Raw genomic sequence first — 18,672 nt, 5'->3', positions numbered from 1 at the left:
CGAGCACGTTGAATTTGAAGAAGAGATGTAAGTCCTCGAAACTCACATTGATGGAACCAGCATCGTGTCGGAAATGATCTCTATTGTAGTGGACTAGCAAAGCATAATGACCTGCTGACATTTAATCCATGTAATATTCATGTAACTCGTGGCAACTGGAGCTGCACTCATCAAAGTATTCGCCAACAAGAAATGGCTAGCCATGGACGTAATTGCATGCTTCAAGTACGTCTGCTTTACTTTTAGCAAGCAACAATTCTACTTCTTCATCATCCATGGCGTCAGAAATAATATTACTCCCCGATTCGAACAAGCGATGAGTGCTTTAAGTAAGAGGCAATCGTTCTCTTTCCTCTTCACTCTCCCGCTGCGCTTCCTCGTGGTCGTGGGTGTAGCCTTTTTGGCCACTTCCTTCTTGGTACTTGAAGCATTTCTGGCAGAATGTCTGGTTGGCTGCAAGGTAGATTGCCAAGCAGACGGTGAAGCTTGGACGGACTGCTTAGCAGGCGGTTTATCTATGCCAGACTGTTGAGCTGGCGGTGCTGTTGTGACGGACTGCTGGGCTGTCGGAGCAGAGGCGTCGGACTACTGACCATGCATTGAAGCTATGTCGGGTTTCTGCGCAGGTGGTGCCAACTTGTCCGTGTGCTGAGGAGGCCGTGCCAACACGTTGGTTTGCTGAGCAAGAAGTGCTGACGCATTGGTATACTGGTCACGCGCCTGCGGACCGACGGACTGATGAGCAGTCGGTTCTGGACCTACAGACTGCTTAGCAGGTGGTTCTGAAGCATCAGACTGCTTAGCAGTCTGTTCCACCAGGTTGGTTTGCTGAGCATGTGCTGCAGCTGGGTCTCCCCCCGCTGCTTCAGCGGCCGGCATCTGACCGGTGGTGCGTCATCAGCAGTTGTAGTCCTTGCCACTGGCTGCTTTGGGGAGGAGGATGACATGGCATGTACGCCACAAAGTCGGGCCGGCTGATCACAGGTTGATGCATCAGCCCGCGGGAGCTGCTGTGGCAAGGAGAGCGTCACCCGTTGAGGGGCGACAGTGGTTGCTCTTGGCGGGGCTTCAGGAATCTCATCGATGAACTCTATTTCCTTTCGTGGCCACTGGATGTGATGTAACAGTGTTTCTCCCAAGGTCCTTTGCTCACTGAAGTCTCCTAGGACATTCTTCAGGGAAAATTCATCGAATCCAGGCTTTACTTCAGTCACGTAGCACTTCACACAACCCGGCTTCAATGGCACATTGTCCAAGAAGAGGCCATCTTCCAAGAAGGGTGGGCAAACCCAGGCTGTTGCACATTTTAATGTACCTTCATAATGTGTAAGCACGCCCTTCAGCCTGTCTTTCATTCTAGATAGATCAGATATAGCATCATCACGAGCAGCTGCAGTCTCAGTGTCGCTGGGGTCAGCTGATGCATAGCTACTCTTGTGCAGTGTTTTCACGCAATAAGCAACATCCTCCATGCCTGCCTCCCGTCCCATCTGCTGGCTATCTGTCAGTGTTAGAGTCTTCTGCATCATCATTGACTCCTCAATATCCTTTCAAACAGACGGATAAATCTCCTTCTTCAACCTTTCATACAATGCATTCTGCTTCATTTCACTCCTCGCTTTTTTCATGCTGAGCCTCTCTTCTTTGCTGAGTGTGAAAGCCCTCTTGTGCGGGACATTAACACCTATAGCCCTTGCACGGCCAGGGGGCTTGTCGGGGATATACCCCGCGGTGTAATCCGGCCAAATGTATGACCCGGCTGGAGCTTGGCGATTCACGGGTAACCCGCCCGATCTTGGCGACTCATTAGTAACCCGGCGGGCGGGTCAGACGGACGACAAGGCCCAAGGCCTAGTTGGCCGGCTCATATGATGATGGGCCGGCTTAAGAGGAAAGGCATAAGCTCCTACAAAGGAAGCAAGCTAGGACTCCACTTGTAATAGAGTAATCCTAATCCTACTAGGACTAGTCATGTAAACCGCCCCTTCAACATATATAAGGAGTGCCAGCGACGGCCTCTCCGCCTGTGGGAGGTTAATCCAGAAGGGCCGCAGACTCTTCAGCACTTCTTCGGCACTACGCACGAAGGAATGTGGAGATTATTCTTCGGGAAACGAAAGCAATGGCCGGACACCACCAAAGATGTTGGTCTAGACTGTAACCATCCGGACACCCCGTTAAGTGCCTATTCGCCAAACACCTCATAATCGGATACCCAGTGGTAAGACACTGACCGAACCATCCTTTTTCAGGGCTGGATAAAGAAAGTGGAGCGGATCAGGTGTCCGGCTCCCCTCCCTGAAGACGCAGCTGATCCTGTGCTAACAAGGATGCTGGCCTCGGCACCATACCAGGCGCCGGAAGGGAGGGCCAAGAGGAGAGTGAAAAGACCCGGGATGACCTTTGTTCCGGAGGTAAGTCGGATACTGAGTCCGGAGAAATCGACCTTTCCTCGCCTGAAGACAGAGGCGAGAGAGGAGCCAGTATCCCTTCTCCGAGCAGGAGGAAAAGGGCCGCCTCCGAAGGTTGGGAGGGGCGGTCTCCCAAGAGGGGCAAGATGTCGCCGTCGAGCGGCTTAGGTTTGGAAAGCGATGCCGTTGAACAACTCCAACATGGGGACAAGTCCTCAACCAAACCGTGAGTGAATCCGGGGTGCTTTGATAGCGTCCCGCTCCTTTGCCGTTAACAAAGATATACGTAACATGTCCATGTATTTCTATAGGTCAGCACAGAGTTATTCGGCGCAATCCTCTTCTTCGGGAGGTCTCCTCCCAGAGATGATGGAAAGCGAGAAACCTCCCCCGACCTCCTCGCTCAATAAGGCGGACGACTCCGAAGTGTCATCGCGGAGGGTTTTTCTTGCTCAACAAGCTATGCAAGGGATGAAAGAGGCAGTGCCAGAAGGTGGATCTCCGCCCGTCCAGGATTCTGGGGCCAATAATAAAGGCCCCGGACTGTCTGGCTTGCAGCCGACGATGAATCCGGAGACGGGTGAACGAATTCCTTCAAAGGATGACTGTGCTCCTAGAGCGGCTTCTGGAGACCCAGCGGCTCCGGACATATTACGGGACATGTTGCGAAACGCATCTGTCTTGGGGGAACAACATACCTTGATGGGTACAGTGGTTGAGAAGATTTTGTCCGCGAAGAGCGGATTAAATGAAGCCTTCATGAGCCTGCTAAAAGGCTTCGAGGTTTATGATATAATGTTTTCAGCTATGTTTTATTTGCAAAGATGCACCTATGTATAGGTAGTAGCCCCTGAGACTCGGGTTGGCTTCCACTGGGAAGCAAACGGAGGATCGAAAAGGATCATTTGAGGACTAACCTGATGAACTTGAACACATGCTGCTTCCCCCTTAGCCACTTCCCAGACTATGGATGTTGCCGAGCTGCAGCGGAAGCTTGATGTAGTAGGGGACGATCATGCGTTAATCAATATGTGTCTTGACGAGTCACAAGGTATGTATTCGGGGCAATCCCCATACATTTTTGTGGTATAAGCATAATGCTAAAATTTATATGCTGGAATATCCATGGCTGCAGATGGTGCTGCCGCCGTTGAAGTTCTTCAAGCGGAGCTGGCTCGGGCCAAGGAGTAGGCACAGTGTAGCAATGCTGCTGCCAAAAAGGCATCGGCTGAGTTAAAAGCCAAACAAGTTGCACGGCGCCAAGACGAGGAGAAAGCATCCACGATGGCGCTCGAACTGAAAAATGCTACCAGCCGCTGTGAATTTCTGGAGAAGGAGAATGAAGCCAAAACGGCTGAACTGGACAAGGCCTTACAAGAGGCGAGAGAAGCGCGGTCGGAATCGAGAGCAGCCCATGAGGAGATCCGGCAAGCTGGGGAGATTGCGGTTGGTAAGCCCTTTTTGCTGCAAACTAAGTTCGGTGATCCGAACTATGCTCAGCTTAACCGAGTGTGGAGTTCTCCGGACGAGTTCTTAGACTTGCCAAAGAGTTCTTCCGATGCGGCGCAGTATTACCAAGCGCGAGATGGGTATGCAACGGAGAATCTTTTCTGGTCACAGTTTGGCGCATCAAAGCGCCCTCTGTTGCTGAATGAACAGATGTCCCAATGGGCCGAACTTCATAGGATATCCGGCGCTGCCATGAAGAACGTCATAATCCGGTTGTGGCCAACTGAGCCTGTCCCGGATAGCTACTTCGGTTTGGTGCAAAGGCTTGTTGACGCGGTGCCGCGTATCAATGCTGTGAAGTGGTCAGCATGCATTGAGGGTGCGCGGATGGCTTTTGCCCGAGTCAAGACATTCTAGGGGAAAATGAAGGCCATCGATGTTGCGGTGAAGAGTCCACCCAAGGGAAAGGACCGTCCTGAACCGGAGCATTATTTTGAAGACGTCCTAGAGGCCACCCACTTGATAGAGGGCCAGTGCTCGAAAGACATGATGTTCGAGTGAGGTGTATGAGAATTGTAAAAGACAATTTTATAATTAATCTATTTTTATGTTTTGCTCGAAAGCTTGTATTCCTCCTGTGCGGCCGTTTTAATATAATCTAAAAGTTTTCCAGTCATCGGCTTCAACCCCCTCGTAGGAAGTACGGGGGTGTTCGGAAAAAGCATTTAATCACTCTTTATCCAACGTCTTGGTCCATGAAGGAGGTGATAATCCGGCGAACCAGGCAATCGGACTATAAGGCGTTAACACTTTCACTTAGCCATAGGAATTTTATGATGGGACTACGACATAGCCCCTGGTATGTATGTGGCGTATTATAATACGATGCTTTACATGTTTGATCTGAAAAAGATCCCTCATGTGACACGGAGAATCGCTAAAGATTCCAATAAATCGTGTGACGGTCAGTTTTCGGCTTTCTCTACTAAGGTGCTTGACCAGATGAACCGGAAGGACAATCGCAGTAGTTCTCCATTTACTACCCTAGCCGATGGAGCGGAACGTAGGGTAGCAAGCACAGGAGCCGGGCAACCCAACTATTGACCCAAGACAATGATTCGGAGCTGATGCATATAAGGCCAAACTTGCGACGCCGAAGTACGCTATAGAGCTGTTCGGACTTTTGTTGGCAACTCATCTGTTCCCATACCGAGCCCCTGGTGGGTTATGCCAAGGTATATCTGTGAAACAACCATGGGAGCCATATTCATTGGCGAAACAACACGGATGATTAATTCGGATACTATTTTACTCGGACATCAGTGATATGTCGATGATTACTTTATATATATATATATATAAAGACCACAACCCCGGCTATTTGACATGCTCGGGGTCGAAGGCGGAGGAAGAGGCATAGTACAGGCTCGAAATAAAGAGTGCAGTCTACAAAAAGTTATTTTGGACCTCCTGTCGCACGTCTGCGCCGCGTGTCCTTGGCGAGGGGAATCCTTGATGGAAGTAAGCCCATAGGTGAGTGTACGGATCCGAACTCCGATAGGGTCAGTTTTAGATGTTTGTCCTGTTTGTCACCTATTTTTAAGAGATAGTGAAGGGAGAAAATAAAAAGAAAATAGATAAAAAAATGTTACGAGAAAGCTTGCAGGCTTGTCCGTAGTGTGCTTCCGCCAATGCCCATGGTATCTTGAGTGCGTAGTGATGTATGCGCGGTACAAATTTTGCAGGTATACAAGGTGGGCAGCGGAAGCCGGACTGCTATTTCCGCTCCGGGAGTCGTCGATCCTCGGGTGGAGATTTCTTCTGACCCCCGGTGTTTTGTTGGTGAACCTCCCCGTTGTCCCTGTCGCCTGGTGGCCTCCTCCCCTTGTGTTCGGCGTTGAGCTTGCCAGTCTGCTTAAATACCCAGCAGTTTCTGTTGGTATGATTAGCTGGTTTATCAGGGTGGTTGTGAATCTGGCAGGGTCGGTCCAATATCTTGTCTAGGTTGGATGGTTCGTTTCGGTTCACCTTGAATGGCTTCTTCCGTTGAACGGGCTTGGGATTGCTGAATCCGGCGTTGACCGATGTGTCGTGTGATCTTTTATTATCATTGCGACTGTTGTATTTGCTTCATCGTGGTTTGCCGTTGCCGTCTCGGATTTCGGAAGTGCCCGGGTCGCTGGCGCTATTGCTTCTACGAGCGAACCAGCTGTCTTGTCCCGCACAAAAGTGGGTCATCAGAGTAGTGAGGGCTGTCATGGATTTAGGTCCTTCTTGACCAAGGTGGCATGCAAGCCATTCGTCCCGGACTCTGTGTCTGAAAGCCGCAAGGGTTTCCGCGTCTGGACAGTCGACGATTTGGTTCTTTTTGACTAAGAACCGAGTCCAGAGCTTCCTGGCCGACTCTCCGGGCTGCTGGACAATGTGACTTAGGTCATCGGCATCCGGTGGCCGGACATATGTTCCTCGGAAGTTGTCGAGGAAGGCCTCTTCCAAGTCCTCCCAGGTGCCTATGGAATTTTCGGGCAGGCTGTTTAACCAGTGCCGAGCTGGCCCTTTTAGCTTTAGTGGGAGGTATTTAATGGCGTGGAGGTCGTCTCCACGGGCCATATGGATGTGGAGAATAAAATCCTCGATCCATACTGCGGGATCGGTTGTTCCGTCGTATGATTCAATATTGATGGGCTTGAACCCCTCGGGGAATTCATGATCCATTACTTCATCTGTGATGCAAAGAGGGTGTGCGGCGCCTCTATGTTGGGCCACACTGCGACGTAACTCTGAAGGAGTCCATTTGCGGTTTTCGGCTCGGGCGTGGCTGGGTTTGTCACGTCCGGATAGGTAGCCGTCGTCGCGTGTCCGGGCATGCCCTCGCGATCCGTAGATCGATTTTGCGTGTCCTGCTCTACTGTCCATGTCCCGTCGAAGGTTGTCTGTACAGCCACGGGCTGTGTTATTCTTGCATTTATGGCGGGGTTGGGCGGTCTGGTGTTCGGCTTGAGTTGCCTCTTTATCCGGACCGGGTCGTCGACGACCTGCCGAATTGTGTGACGATGGTACGGGGTCCAACGCCTCGTCATCAAACTGAGGTAGCAGCCTATGCTTCAGGTAGCTTTTGGCTGGGCCACTAAGGCCGTATTCTTCGGCGGCCAGGACTTCGGTCCATCTATCGTTGAGTAGGTCTTGGTCAGCTTGCAGCTGCTGCAGCTTCCTTTTCAGGCTCCTTGCAGTAGCTATTAGCCTGCTCTTGAAGCGCTCCTGCTCGAGGGGTTCTTCGGGTACGACGAAGTCTTCGTCGCCGAGGCTTACCTCATCTTCGGAGAGTGGAAGGTAGTTGTCGTCCTCCGAATTGTCGCTAGGCAGGGCCTGTTCATCGGGGCTAGCTTGCCCGTTTTCTTTTTCCTCCTGTTCGGATGTTGCTCCAACAGGGTCTTCATTGTTTTCGGCGTCGTCCGGAGTACTATTTTCTTTGGTGCCAGTGTTGCTATCTTTTGAGCGACGTCACTTAGAATGGCGTTTAGGGTGCCGGCGCTTGGACTGTGTCTCAGGAGGTTTATTCGCAACTGGATCTTCTTTGTCATCGTCGCTAGCTTTTTTAGGTGTGTCAACCATGTACACATCGTACGAAGAGGTGGCCGTCCAACGTCCAGTGAATGGCGGGTCCTGGCCTTTCTCCTTGTCGGCATCGTCGTCCATACCGTCGATGTCTTCGGAGCCATAATCAAGCACGTCGGTTAAGTCCTCGACGGTGGCTATGAAGTGGGTGGCGGGTGGGAAGCAAAATTCTCCATCATCAGCCTCTAGTTCGAACCGGACATAGTTCGGCTGTGAGTCCCCCGCCAAGGACAGGTTCTTTAATGAATTTAGCACATCACCCAAGGGCGAGTGTTGGAAGATATCTGCGGTGCTGAACTCGAAGATCGATAACCGATCCAGTTATGCGCCCGCGGGCGTGTGTGGTTCGGAACTTATAGCCGGAAACGAGTCCGGAATTCCGTTGACACGGATATTACAAAGTGCTGAGCCTGTGTGTGGCTCCAACGCCGCGGATTCTGTGGCTTCGGATGGCGCAATCTGCTCTGGATCTAAGGCCATAGCAGTTACATGAACCATCTCTTGAATATGGTCCGATGAAAGATTTAAGTCATGTTCATCGGAGCGAGGGGGAGCGATCGCCGTGGTCTCAAATTCGTTGAAGATCAAGTCTCCACGGATATCTGCGACGTAGTTCAAGCTTCAAAATCTGACCTGGTGGCCAGGGGCGTAGCTATCGATCTGCTCCAGATGGCCAAGCGAGTTGGCCCGCAGTACGAAGCCGCCGAATACAAAAATCTGTCCGGGGAGGAAGGTTTGTCCTTGGACAACGTCACTATAGACGATCGAAGGGGCCATTGAACCTTCCATCGATGGCACAGTGGAACTCTCAATGAAAGCACCAATGTCGGTGTCAAAACCGGCGGATCTCGGGTAGGGGGTCCCGAACTGTGCGTCTTAGGTCGATGGTTACAGGAGACAGGGGACACGATGTTTACCCAGGTTCGGACCCTCTCTATGGAGGTAATACCCTACTTCCTGCTTGATTGATCTTGATGAATATGAGTATTACAAGAGTTAATCTACCACGAGATCGTAATGGCTAAACCCTAGAAGCCTAGCCTACATGACTATGGTAATGAGTATATCCTTTCCGGACTACACCCTCCAGTTTTATATAGACACCAGGGGAATCTAGGGTTACATAGAGTCGGTTACATAAGAAGGAATCTTCATAGTTAGTCGCCAAGCTTGCCTTCCATGCCAAGGAGAGTCCTATCCGGACACGGGTACAGTCTTCAGCCTTCGTGTCTTCACAGCCCATCAATCCGGCCCATGGATAACAGGCCGGACGCCCGAGGACCCCTTAGTCCAGGACTCCCTCAACTACTACATCATTTAGACGTATATATAGGCGGGTTATTTTCTGTTCGACTACATCCAACATTTGCGGTGCCTCGTTTCACTGCCGATCCGCCGAGAGCGCTGTTTCTACCGCGTTGAGCCGCCCCTGCTATGATTGAGCAGCCGGGGCCGCGTTCAACCACCTCTGCCATGTTAAACCGCCGGGGTTCTATCTGAGCCGTCTCTATCGCATTGAACGGATCATCCGTCATCTGAACGAATCAGGTGATATCTCTCTAAATATATTTTATTAGCACATGTTGTTTTTGTTAAAGAACAATTACTTTGATCTGTATATTTTTGTATCCAGGATAATTATTCACTACAAATGTGGTTTATACCACGGGTATGGAGCATGGGCTAATAATGTTCCGCCCGACGATAGTCACTGACATATTACCTGATGAATGGACGCGCACAAGCCGCCACCCTTGCGGCCCGGTCTACATCGAATTGCCGGGATTGCGTTTGCTCGCTGTTCAATGGACGTGCGCAAGTCGCCGCCCCTATGGCTTGATCTACATGAACTAGCCGAGACCGCGCCTGCGGCTGACTCGCCCGTCCGCACGGCTTACTGTGCCTATGATTGACTCGCCCATCCGCACCGGCTTACAACGCCACGTCCGACTCATCTGTCTGTGTCGCCTCTGATGTTGCGGTCATCTTTACCATCTGTCTCTCGCGGGCTGGTCTACATCAACACACCGGGTCGCATCTGTCTGCATGAGCTGTTTATTGAGTACAAGCAAGTCACTGCTCGGGTAGCCCGGTTCTTTCTTCCAACAATTTGGAGGCAAATTATTATATATGGTCAACCGTCATCCACACTGGATGGCTCAATGGGCAGGCGCACAAGTCGCCGCCACTACAGCTTGGTTAACTTCAAAAACAGCCAGTCGGGATGAACCATTGGCCGAATTACTGACACAACTCATACGGGATCATTTATAACCCGCCACAGTCACCTCAACCTTGTGTGGATTCGCATCGCATTATCAACGCCAATGATATACATCTTATGCTATGGTCAAAATATGAAGAATCTCAAGCCAACTTTTCGAGTCGTCTTAAGACTCGGGGGCTATGATGTCATGACTCAGCAAATGTTGCCAGTTTCAGCAAAATTCAAGAACTCCAGGTCATTGGAGGGAAAAATAACCCGGCCCTGGAGGCTACTGCCCTATTGGCGAAAATTTTAAAGCCGTCAGAAAATTTCCGGTTTAAAAAAGTGATTGACAATCATAAAGTTCCGGCTCAATAGAAGAATCCCGGTTTAAAATCCGGCACAAGGGAAATCTGTCTCTCACAAAGCTTTGAAGCTCTCAATATCCGGGTTAAAAATTCCAGTTCAAAAAGAATTCATCTCTCGCAAGTTCGAGAAAAAATAAAGGTTGCCAAAGAGAACTTGCTGCCATGATGCGCGGTACAAACATGGGTATCCTGCCTTATGGGCTTATCTTATTATGGTCACATAGGGGCTTCTTTCTCATTGAGCGAAGCTATGATTACCCTTTGATCCGGCTTATACGCCATGCATACAAAAACACTTGGGGGCTTGCTACCCAGGTTAAAGGGACCAAAGAGAGTCTGTTGCAAAGCACAACTCAAACATAGGTATCCGCCGAGCACAGCTCAAAAATATTACTTGGGGGCTCTTTGTTCAAAGGACAAGAGTTTCTATGACCCTTGTAATAGGCTTAAAAGCTAGGCTTGGAAGCCAGGTGTATTCACCTAAAAACCCGGGTTATCCTGCCTTTTTAAGTCAATCTTATCCTGCCTTTTCAACCTGCCACTCCGCCCAGGTAATCCTGGAATGACCCGCCGTACTTTTGACAAGTTAATCTTATATAGACCCTGAACTTGTCAAAGTTAAAATGACGATTGGTTATGTGAGGTCCGGCTTATAAGGTTTGTATGAAGGTTTAACTCAGTGGCTGTGCAGCCCTTGAAAGCACTTGATTTTTAGGCCTTACAGCCTATGAAAAGCCTTGTTTTTCTTTTGATTTCTATTTGAAAGCTTTTGAGGTTTATCCTTTGTGACATGTTAAGTATATGGTTGAAAACCAATGAGGCTTATAATGCATTATGGTTCATGATGAGAAATTATCCGGTGTTTATTAACCCGGCCTGGCTTTGGACTATAAGTTGCCAGGGTATGATGAGAAATTATCCGGTGTTTATTAACCCGACCTAGCTTTGGACTATAAGTCGCCAGGGTATGATGAGAAATTATCCGGTGTTGATTAACCTGGCCTGGATTTGGACTATAAGCTGCCAGTGTATGATGAGAAATTATCCGGTGTTTATTAACCCGACCTGGCTTTGGACTATAAGTCGCCAGTGTGTGATGATTATGCACTTGGAGTTATGCATCCAAGGTTTTGGGATGTTACCCTTTGCTGCGACTGGCATGATAAGCCGACAATGTTCATAAGTATCACAGCCAGCAGTATAAATCAATCCTACAGGTATGTTGTCCTGGTTATATGAATATGCGAGGTTTGATAACCTGCCCTGGCTTTTAACTTTAAGTTGCCAGTATGTTTAGGCTTGAATGGCCTTAATGTTAGTCTTTTCCATAATTGCATAAGACTATATTTGGGTTGTTACCCGCCCTGGCTTTTGACGTTAAGTCGCCAGGGCATATGTTGTTTAAACTCTGTGCATGATTTGCAGAGCTATGACTTATATAAATGATTAAGTTCAAGCTCATCATCAAAATTGATGTTTCAAAAGGGTTATCCATTCTGGATTTTCTCAAAGGCTATAAGCCGCCGGGTTACAAAAATTCCGGCTTACAATGAATGTGCATTAAGTCGCCAACGGCCAAGAGCCGCCGAGTATTTCAACTCCGAATTTACTTGTCAACTGATAAGGTATTTACATCTTTCATTGCCAAAATTGGCTGGATTTTCATGATGATATTGAATGATTGAGGTTTTCATACCGGATTATATTATTCAAATCTAGAATAGCCAACATGGCTGGATTTTATGGTTATCAATAAACCAGTATTATGATTGAGGTTTTCAAAGACGCTTTCGTGCAATGGCTATTATTTTGGATATGATTTATTCTAGAATGGAAGGAATAGTCCCGAGTCGTTACAGGCTTACGACCCGACACTTGGGGGCTACATTATTCAAGTTGAGATTACATCAAATATGCAAGTCCCATGTCACTGCCAGCATGCACCATGACACTTGGGGGCTAATGCAAGGTCACTTTTTTACTTGCCTTATTGAAGACCTGTAACACCCCAGATGTAAAACCTCCACATTTGGCAAATATCCATGTTGGTCTCCATCCAATTCCATTCGGGGTTCCATCTTTTGGTCTCATTTGTTTTGTTATTTTTGTTGCATTTGATGTGTGCATCTTATGGGCATGAGCTCTACAGGTGTTTTGATCTATGCCATGCCATCTTTACAGAGGTGTATGCCATGTATTTTTGTGATCTATGTGGTGACTAGCACAAGCATGCAAACTAGGCTTCGTGATGTTTCTGTTTTCAGAGACTTCGGATTTTGCTGTCTGTTACTGCTGTTATTTTGATGTCATGTATCCATGTGTCTACAGAGAGATCCATGCTTCTTTTGAGTATGTTCAGTAAGGATGTTTTGTAGATATAGTTGTGCTCTATCCATCCGTTCCCCTGTTTGCAATTATGGAGTACCCTAGCATGTCTCAATCTTGCTCTACTTTTGCTATAAAATATTTCTGGCAGAATGTTAACATGATATTCAATTTTGCCAAGGTTGTTGTAGTTGATCCATACATGCTATGAACTTGCTCTTGCCATGGTTAGCTTCATAAACATGCCATATTGCAGTAGGTATGCTTTTTTGTCATGCATTACTTTGTGGTGGGTGCATCGAGCCCACAAAGATGCCTTCATAATTCTGTTAATGCCATGTTCTGTTTTCTGCTGAAGTCTGAAACCTGTTAACGAAACTTGCTATGTTTACATGGGTGCCATCATATCTTCTGGTCCTTTTTGGCTCATGGTCAGTAAGGGACTTTTGTTCTATGCATTTAGTAGATTCATGCCATGCCTTGTTTTGCTATGTTAAGTTCCTGTAGAATGTTGATTGCTTGCTCTGAACTTTGCTACCCGATGCTGTTTCTGCCATGTTCAGTATTTTCAGTCTGTGAAACTGATATCTTTTGCACTTTTGCCATGCTTGTTTGAGCCTGTTATGGTGTGATCTAGCCGTAGATCAGTGTTCATCTTTTGTTAAGCATCTCCTGTACATTGCTTCCATATGCTTTATTGCTATTTGGGAGTGCTGTAGCATAGTTACTTGATGTATTCTAAGTGCTATCATGCTGTTAATCGCAGAATCGTGTCATTCTTGTTTTGCTTGCCATTTGCAAACCGTGCATCCGTTTCCGGTGATCTTTATATCGATTTTGACCGATATCATCTCATCTTTCTAGTGGAATAGTTGGTTTGCCAAGTTACTGCCTTGTTCATTCTTATTCTTCTGAAGCACGCATATGCATCGCATACCATATCTCGCATATCATGCATGTATTGCATCATGTTGCTTGTGCATTTCCCGTGATTGATTGTGGTTCCATTGCTTGTGTTCTTGCTGTGGGTAGAGCCGGGAGACGAGTTCGTGAACAAGGATCCGGTTGAGTACGCTTACGAGGATCAAGCTTTCGACACCTCTGAGAACCTTGCAGGCAAGATGACCATACCCTCGAAATCACTTCTATCTTTGCTTGCTAGTTGTTCGTTCTATTGCTATGCTGCGCTACCTACCACTTGCTATATCATGCCTCCCATGTTGCCATGTCAAGCCTCTAACCATCCTTTCCTAGCAAACCGTTGTTTGGCTAAGTTACCGCTTTTGCTAAGCCCTTCTTATAGCGTTGCTAGTTGCAGGTGAAGTTGAAGTTGGTTCCATGTTGGAACATGGATTATTTTGGCATATCATAATATCTCTTATTTAATTAATGCATCTATATATTTGGTAAAGGGTGGAAGGCTCGGCCTTATGCCTGGTGTTTTGTTCCACTCTTGCCGCTCTACTTTCCATCATACCGGTACTATGTTCCTTGAGTTTGCGTTCCTTACGCGGTTGGGTGATTTGTGGGACCCACTTGACAGTTCGCGTTGAATAAAACTCCTCCAGCAAGGCCCAACCTTGGTTTTACCATTTGCCACCTAAGCCTTTTTCCCTTGGGTTTTCGCGAGCCCGAGGGTCATCTTTATTTAACCCCCCTCGGGCCAGTGCTCCTTCGAGTGTTGGTCCGAACCAAGCAGCCTGCGGGGCCACCTCGGGGAAACTCGAGGCCTGGTTTTACTCGTAGCTTGACTTATCCGTTGTGCCCTGAGAACGACATATGTGCAGCTCCTATAGGGATTTGTCGGCACATCAGGCGGCTTTGCTGGTCTTGTTTTACCATTGTCGAAATGTCTTGTAAACCGGGATTCCGAGACTGATCGGGTGTTCCCGGGAGAAGGTTTATCCTTCGTTGACCGTGAGAGCTTATAATGGGCTAAGTTGGGACACCCTTGCAGGGTATTATCTTTCGAAAGCCATGCCCGCGGTTATGAGGCAGATGAGAATTTGTTAATGTCCGATTGTAGAGAACTTGTCACTTGACTTATTTAAAATACATCAACCATGTGTGTAGCCGTGATGGTCTCTTTTCGGCGGAGTCCGGGAAGTGAACACGGTTCGGGTTATGCATGAACGTAGGTAGTTTCAGGATCACTTCTTGATCATTTCTAGCTTCTCGACCGTTGTGTTGCTTCTCTTCTCGCTCTCATTTGCGTATGTTAGCCACCATATATGCTTAGTGCTTGCTGCAGCTCCACCTCATTACACCATCCTTTCCTATAAGCTTAAATAGTCTTGATCCCGCGGGTGTGAGATTGCTGAATCCTCGTGAGTCACAGATTCTACCAAAATAGTTGCAGGTGCCGACGATACCAGTGCAGATGACGCAACCGAGCTCAAGTGGGAGTTCAACGAGGAATGTGGTCGTTACTATGTTTCGTTTCCTGATGATCAGTAGTGGAGCCCAGTTGGGACGATCGGGGATCTAGCATTTGGGGTTATCTTATTTTCATTTGGATTTGACCGTAGTCGGTCTATGTGTGGATTTTTGGATGATGTATGAATTAATTTATGTATTGTGTGAAGTGGCGATTGTAAGCCAACTCTCGTTATCCCATTCTTGTTCATTACATGGGATTGTGTGAAGATGACCCTTCTTGCGACAATACCTACAATGCGGTTATGCCTCTAAGTCGTGCCTCGACACGTGGGAGATATAGCCGCATCATGGGCGTTACAAGTTGATAATCAGAGCCCCCCGACTTAGGAGCCCCCTGCTTGATCGAATCGCTGGCATTGTTGAGTCTAGAAAAAAATGTTTTGAGTCGTAGGATTATATATATCGGAGAGTAGGATTCTTTTTACTCCTCAGTCCCTTCCTCGCTCTGCTGAGGTCTCCTGACGTAGAAGTTTTGACTCTTCTCTCCTCAAATTTCACTAATTTTTTTTAGGATCACACGGGTATCTTGGAATTGTTCCGATGGTTTTGTGACGAGAACATTGTTGTTGGTGCCTCCTGACATTTAGGGCTTGTGGCAGTGTCCCGGGGAGTTGAGCTCCGAGGTGTTGTCGTCACAATTTTATCGTTGCAGTTCTGGAATACTTGAGTTTCGCCGACATCGAAAATCTCTTTTATGCAGTTGTTGGTGAGATCACCTCGACGGCACCCAGTACTGGGGCGGGAGTTCGGGAGTATTGCCATAACTCGTATAACGGATGCTTTTCGAAGGTTGAGGTACACGATTTCCGAAGATTTCTTGGTTATGTGTTGACGGATGGATACAGCTGGATCTAGGGATTGCTAGTTTGGGTGATATATTTTGTGTCCCCTGTATCCCCAACACCAGATTGCATAACCAGAAAGTTTCGGGAGTTTATAGGTGGGATTCAAGTAGCTCTTAGCATTTCTTCCCGCAGATATTTGGTTTGTGATTGGGTAATCCTTACCACTTATTTGTTCCACTCGTACCTTGTTATTTTATTCATCAACCCTTTATCAAGTGGCTTCTCACCTTAATGGAAGTGTGATGATTACGATGGAATTCATTCGTTCATCCTTGTTCGAATGTTTATTGGGAAGACTATATGTTGCAATTTCTATCCGTTGATTCAATTTGCCTATCTGTCTATCAAGATGCTAACGGATGTCACCCACTTCAGGATGGCTCCGCCAACGCGTCAGAATCCGGAACGCAATGAGGGGAGTCAGGCGAACCCTCCGCCACCACCTCCGCCTCCGGAGGCATGGCAAGCTATCATGGCAGCCACCAACGCCAATGCTCAGATGATTTTGCAACTCTTGCAAGAACGCACCCAGGGGCAAGGCAATCAAGGAAATCAAGGCCAAGACAACAATCAGCCTCACTTCGCTACCCTCAACCAGTTCCTCGCAAATCAGCCCAAGTCTTTCAGCTACTATGCCGAGGCCACAGACGCCGATGATTGGCTCGTGTACATCAGCAAGCATTTTGAATCTAGCAATGTCAGGCCTGAGGACTTTGTCAAGTTTGCTTCTTTTCAACTCAAGGATCAAGCTGCCGAGTGGTATCAACAATACAAAGATTCCAGAGGAGGTCGTGTGATTACCTAGGATGATTTCCGCCGAGACTTCAAAGCTCACCACATTCCACAAAGTGTTGTTGAGAGCGAGCGTGAGGAGTTCCGCAATCTCAAGCAAGGCAGCATGTCCGTGTATCAAAACAATACTCAGTTTCAGAAACTCGCTCGCTTCGCTAAGCAAGACGTTCCTGATGAAAAGAGCATGGTCTATCAATTCAGAGGTGGCCTCAGAGAAGATCTGCAATTACCTCTTGTGCTTTTTGAGCCGACCAAGTATGATGATTTCTACAATATGGCACTGAAGCAAGAGGCTGCTCAGCTCAAGTGTGAGGCTTCTAAGAAGAGAGTTAGGGACGCAGTTCAGTCTTATTCTTCCTCACTAGTGCTGCTAAGCAACAGAAGTTCTGGTTGCCTCCTCCTCCTCCGTTTCGTCAGCCTTTCCAGCAGAAGAACAAAGGTGGCCATGGATCTTCCCACCCACCCAACCCTGGCTATCAGAACAAGTCTCAGAATCAAGCTCCAAAGTCGAATGCTCCTTATCATCGTCCACTCTCAGAGGTGACTTGCAACAAGTGTCAGCAGAAAGGTCACTATGCTAACAAGTGCTTCAACCAAAGGCGCCTTCCGCCTCCTCCTCCTGTGAGATCTTCCAGCAATGCAGTGGTCAAGCATAATCCCAAGTCTGCAAAGGTGAACATGATGAATGCAGCTCAAGCGGAGGAATCTACTGATGTGATAATGGGTAATCTCTCAGTTAATGATATTCCTGCAAAAGTCTTATTTGATACTGGTGCTTCGCTTTGTTTCATGTCAAGACCGTTTTTTGCCAAGCATGAATTCACTTGTTCACATTTGGGTAAACCCATGGATGTCGTTTCTCCGGGTAAACGTTTGAGCTCTAGTTTGGTGGTTCCGGATGTTTCCATCAAGATGGGAAACTATAAATTTCTGTCTTCTCCAATTGTCCTTGGTGACTCGGATATTGATCTAATTCTCGGGATGGACTGGCTTTCTAAGCACAAGGCTCAACTTGATTGTGCTGCCAGGGAAATTCAATTGACGCATTCTTCTGAGGATGTGATCATCTATGCCGCTCGTGATGAGACCATTCGGTTATTCTCTCTCAATGAGAAGGGCGAGCTAGACGCAATCTCTCAGATTCCAGTCGTTTGTGAGTACCAAGATGTCTTTCCAGAAGAGCTTCCGGGTATGCCTCCTCACCGGCCAGTCGAATTCGTTATCGATCTTGAGCCTGGCACGGAACCCGTTTGCAAGCGTCCATACAAGCTTGGACCCAAGGAGCTGAAGGAATTGAAGAAACAGCTCGATGAACAAGAGCGTCTGGGTCTGATCAGACCGAGTTCATCTCCATGGGGTTGTGGAGTTCTTTTTGTCCAGAAGAAGGATGGCACGGACCGACTTTGCGTCGACTACCGTCCATTGAACAAGAAGACAATCAAGAACAAGTATCCACTTCCCAACATCAATGAACTATTCGAGCAACTTAAAGGTGCTAAAGTATTCTCCAAGCTTAACCTTCGTATGGGTTATCATCAGATTCGCATTCGTGAAGAAGATATTCCCAAGACAACATTCAGAACAAGCTTTGGTTCCTATGAATATACTGTCATGTCTTTCGGCCTTGTCAATGCTCCTCCAACATTCTCTCGGATGATGAACTTCCTTCAACCCCTATACCAATGAATTCGTCCTGGTGTATCTCGATGATATCTTGGTCTTCTCCAAGAATAAGAAGGATCATGCCAAACAGTTGCGATTGGTGCTCGACAAGCTCAGAGAGTATCAATTCTATGCAAAGTTTTCCAAATGTGAGTTTTGGCTTGATGAAGTTCTTTACCTTGGTCATATCATCTCTGCCAAGGGCATCGCTGTTAATCCCGAGAAGGTGTCTGCAATTGTGAATTGGGAACCTCCTCAGAATGTCAAGCGGCTCCGCAATTTCCTTGGACTTGCAAGCTATTGCCGAAGATTCGTTGAGAATTTCTCTAAGATTGCAAAGCCTCTTTCCAACCTCCTCCAGAAGCATGTGAAGTATGTCTGGACTCCTGAGTGTGACGTTGCCTTCAACACTCTCAAAGAGAAACTCGTCACAGCTCCTGTCTTGACTCCTCCTGACGAATCCAAGCCATTCGAAGTTTTCTGTGATGCTTCTCTTCAAGGTCTCGGTGCTGTGTTAATGCAAGAGAAGAAAGTTGTGGCCTATACCTCTCGTCAGTTGA

The sequence above is a fragment of the Aegilops tauschii genome, chromosome 3, assembly GCF_002575655.3.
Source record: "Aegilops tauschii subsp. strangulata cultivar AL8/78 chromosome 3, Aet v6.0, whole genome shotgun sequence".
NCBI classification, from domain to species: Eukaryota; Viridiplantae; Streptophyta; class Magnoliopsida; order Poales; family Poaceae; genus Aegilops; species Aegilops tauschii.
The sequence above is the reverse complement of the archived record's forward strand: the minus strand, read 5'-3'. Positions refer to the sequence as shown.